Raw genomic sequence first — 4924 nt, 5'->3', positions numbered from 1 at the left:
TAAATGCAACTGTGTTTATTTCCACTTTTAATCCCTAAAATCATATGACCAGATTCATGAAGATAGTTGTTTAAAATAAGAACACAGAGGAGGGGAATGATTATGCAATATGCTCTTTTTATATTTCTTCAATTATTCTACAAGGTAACAGGTATTAACAATTGACTCAGTGGCACAGATACTATTAAATTAAACTACACATTTTATATGACTAAGAACCAGAGTTTTTCCTATCAGAAGTGGAAAAGAAACTACAATCAATTTATCAATTTAGACACTTTATCAATTTAGAAATGATCTTGTATTCTTAGCATACCATTTTTGTTGTTGTTTGGTTGTTTTGTTTTGCTTTTACTTAAGGCTTTTGACCTTGGGGTCTAAATTAACTGAAGAATTTTCTCAGTTTTATAATTTATTCTATCATTGTAAACTTACCTTTGGTTAGATGTCTTTGGTATCGTTTAGAATTTATCCAATAAAGTTTTAGTTGATTTGGTCATTTCCAGGTGTGAATTAACACATAGGATATTGTAATAATTACCTGTAATTTTTTTCCAGAATAAAATCAAGCAATATTATGAGAAGTTCATCTTGCCTACATATTTCAAGACTGTTAGCCAGTATCAGGCCCCTGTGAACCCATGGAATCACATTAAGCCAAATCCTTACCAATTTGTTCCTACTATGGTGAGCATTCCCTTTATTTATTTATTTATTTATTTATTTATTTATAAAGATTCATCTATTTATGCATACAAGAGCTGGGGCACAGGCCAGAGGTGTGCGGGGTGAGAGAGAGGATTCACCAGAGACAGAGTGGGGAACAGAACAGGCAGATCTACCGAAGTACACTGCTGAGGAGAGCAGTGGGCAAGTCAGGAGAGGTCTGCTGCACCGTATAGGTTGCGCCCTGGCTGGCTGGGAATCGAACTCGTGCTGCAGTGGCTGTGGACTGCTTCATAGGTTGCATCTTAACCCTTGTGCCACTAGGGAGGGCCCCCCTTTTTATTTTTGATTTAAAAAATTACAGCTGTCTTTTGTGGTTAAAAATAGACTGAAATAATGTAGAAAAAATATTGTAACAAATTGTCCAATATAAGTTGACATAGAATTAAATAAAAATGTTTGGCTAGAAATTAAATCAGTGCAAATATAGTTACAACAAACCAAATAATTGTAATGATTAATTTCATTTACAATGGTTTTAAATTTCTTCAGTGTTTCCTTATAACATTAAGTTAATTCCTATAGACATTCTTAGACATAGATCAGGATAGAGAATATCACTTCCATTTCACAAAAGTATCTGTAGGTCAGTTTTCTATTTAATACTTCTCCTTAATTTCATTAAAATACTGTCTCAGAAAAGTTTTTTTAATGAGGAATAAGTGAGAGAGCAAGAAACTGAACCTAGAGAACTGAAAATTTAACATAAATATGGGATGAGGGATCAGAAGTCCAGACATAAAAAAGCTTTTGATGTGGGGGAATATTCTTCATTTCTCAGGATATTTTAAAAATATGATTTAGTTTTTTAGACATACATGTAACATTTAAAGATATCTTTCCCATTATTAGAGAAAATGAGAATTTAGCTATTTGCGGTTTGAAATATAAGAGGCCTAAAGAATGTTCCAATTGTTAATATTCATTTTGTTTGCTATTGCAAACACTGAGTTAAAATATATCATTTCTCTTCCAAAGAACTACTTTTAAGATTCTTGCATGACCTCCCTTCTTTGACTTTATTTGGTAAGTACCTTTAGAGCTAGAATTTAAGCAGTAATTTAAGTGGGATTTTTATGTGAAGAGTGAAACCTTAATGTTGTTAAGTAGTGTAGCTTCAACTTTAAATCACATTTTGGTTTGTGAAATATTTTAAATTTTGTTTAAACCTTTTGATTCATAAATATATTTGTATAATTCTGCATGCATGAATGCTTTATACATATTTTAGAAATAAATTATAATCAATTTTTTCTATAGCTATTGATACAATTTGGCCAGAAGCAATGGCTCTGGGTGGAAATTGTCACGAGCATATTGTTCACAGAGATGCTTACCTGTCACATCTGAGTTGAATCGAGATAGTCACTCTGCATGTTGGTTTGGGGGAAGATATGTGATTTCAGAGGGCTTCATACACAAGTCATTTTTAAACAAATTCATTGTAGCATTTTCTGTGGAGAAAAAAAATTACTACTTTTCTACTTTTTCATTTATTTTTTAATCATTTTTTTAAGATTTCTTTTATTTACTTATGCATACAAGAACTGGGGTGTAGGCCAGAGGTGTGTGGGGTGAGAGGATTCACCAGAGACACAGTGGGGAGCAGAACAGGCAGATCTACTGAAATACACTGCTGAGGGGAGCAACAGGCAAGACAAAAGAGGTCTGCTATGCCATGTGGGTTAGCTCCCCTGCTGGGGATGGAACTCATGCTGCAGTGGCTAGCAGTGGCTGGTAGTAGCTGGCGATAGCTTGATAGCTCTGAGACTTTAGCCCCTGCGTCACCAGGGAGGCCCTAAACTAATATGATTAGTCGAATTATTATTGGTTTACACTGCTGTCTCCATAATAGAAGAGTACAATTTGTCCCTTTAGGCATTGTTACCATAGTTGTGCCCATCACCAAAGAACCCATAGTCCACCACCATAGACCCTTGTGTCCCCCCTTCTTTGTTCTCATACCTCCCTTCCTCGTTCCCTTCCCTTCTGGTTGGCCCATTCCAGCGGTAGGTTTCAAGAATTAGTTTTCAAACTAACTCTTTGTTTGAGACCCTTTATTTTTTGCTTCTATATTCCACATGTAAGTGACACCATCTGTTATCTGTCATTGACATTTTTATCATAGCTTCAAAGTGATAGAAATCAAAGGAAAATAATGCACAGCAATGTTGCTTTTCTTTGTAGTCACCTTTTATTTTTCTTATATTGTCCTTGCAATACACAGGTTATTTCCTATATCGGAATTCTGCTCACTCAATATATATTCTTGTTCCACTTATATATCCTGCAACAGGAACAAGTAGGTTTCAGTGAGATGAGTACAAACAGTAGTAACAATAATTACCTGACGCCTTACAAAAGTGCTATTCACCTTTCTAAACCCTTTATATTCACTAAATAACAGAATAATGAGATAGTTAATATGATATAATAACAGAATAATGGGATAGTTAATATGATAGCCAATTTAAGATATGGAAGTTAGAGAGCCCGAGAATTTAAATAAATTATTCATGATCACTTGCAAAAATGAAAAAACTAAGAATATAACACAGGTTCCCAGCTAAGGGGCTCAAACACTCATTATGAATACTAAATTGCACCCTAAGTCCAGCAAGGGGATTTTTTGAGAGAATATTTTACCTTGAGGTACACTGTCACAAACTTAATTAGCTTTGTCAAGTCATGTTGGCCCTTTTACTAGTGGGAAGGATCAGATAACTTGGTAAAATAATCTTATGTTCGAAAAATAATAAAAATACAATTGTATTTTATAAATTACAATTTTCCTTTAACTGCCATTTTTTATATATTCATTCTATAATTTTAAAAAGCTTATCATGTATCCCATAATGTAAAGGCCTGAGACAGAAATAATATACTGAATTTACCCACATTGAACTCTGTCCTAAACAAGTATACAGAAATGGGAATACAATGTGCTAAAAACTAAGCTGGAGGCATGAGAAGGATACAGAAGTACAAAAAGATCAAGTGGCACATCAAGTTAAGACCTTTAGATAATAAAAATGTTTTAGATAAACAGAATAAACAAAGCAATGGTAGAGAAAATATATACAGCAAAAGGGATTGAATAAACAGAACAATTATAAAAGAAAAAGAAACCATAAGATATACAATAAATTTTGAAAATTTTAATAAATTTAAACTTATTTATTAAAATATCACCCCCACAGTCATTTTGTATAATAAAATTCCTTCGCTAAAATATAGATTTCAATGAAATGAAAAGTTTTGAAATATAGGAAATGAATACATAAAAGTTACCTCATAATTGCCTGAAAATGTAAATAATCACTGAATGAATAATGTGAATATTACTTTTGAATATTGGTAGAAGAACACAGCCATTAACTTTCACACATTTATTAATTAATTTGCTCAACAGTTACTAAAACATTGTATGTGCTTAGGTATCAAGTTGGACACTAAAAAATATTCACTAATAATAGTTATAAACAATAACATTCTGCCCAACTAGGATGGATTAGTGTATGTGTTTATTATATAAACTTATAATTTTGGAATATGTCAGAAAGATAATATAATATTGTCTTCTAATTTTTAGGTTTGACTGGAGTATCTTCTACATTTTCTCATCTACCATATTACTACTACCAGTTTGTTTGGACTGATCTAAAAAGGCAGAATTATTTAACTGAAAGAAGACTACAGAATGTTTCTTGAATTGTTTATACTCTTCCTGTTAGTTCATATTGAATATGCTGGGTCTGTATTGTGGTTTCAAACAAACTGGGCTTATGATTATTTATTTTCAACACTCTTTCTGAATTATATAAACACATTTCTTTTCTCCCAAAAATAAAATTTCAAATGCATTCTTTAATGTGTAATCATCTTTTCTTTCTGGTCCAGTAAGCTACTGATGGTAATGTAAACATTCCTTTAACAATTAACTTTAAATGAGGCTGGTAACAAAAATAACTGTGCAGTTTTTCTGGGCACTTCAATTTTTATTTCTCATTACTATGAAATCAGGGATTCAAGGGTAACTTTGAACACTAGAAATTACATTCCTTAATCACAGCTGAATTCTAACTATTCAGCCATCATTGCATCATCTGATTTATCCATGTTCATAATTTGTAACAAAATTAACCGCAAATCTTCACCAGATCCCTCAATCTTTGTCTCACTTAAAATTGTCACACTA

This window comes from Talpa europaea, assembly GCF_964194135.1.
Source record: "Talpa europaea genome assembly, chromosome: 5".
NCBI classification, from domain to species: Eukaryota; Metazoa; Chordata; class Mammalia; order Eulipotyphla; family Talpidae; genus Talpa; species Talpa europaea.
Note: the sequence above shows the minus strand (reverse complement) of the source record.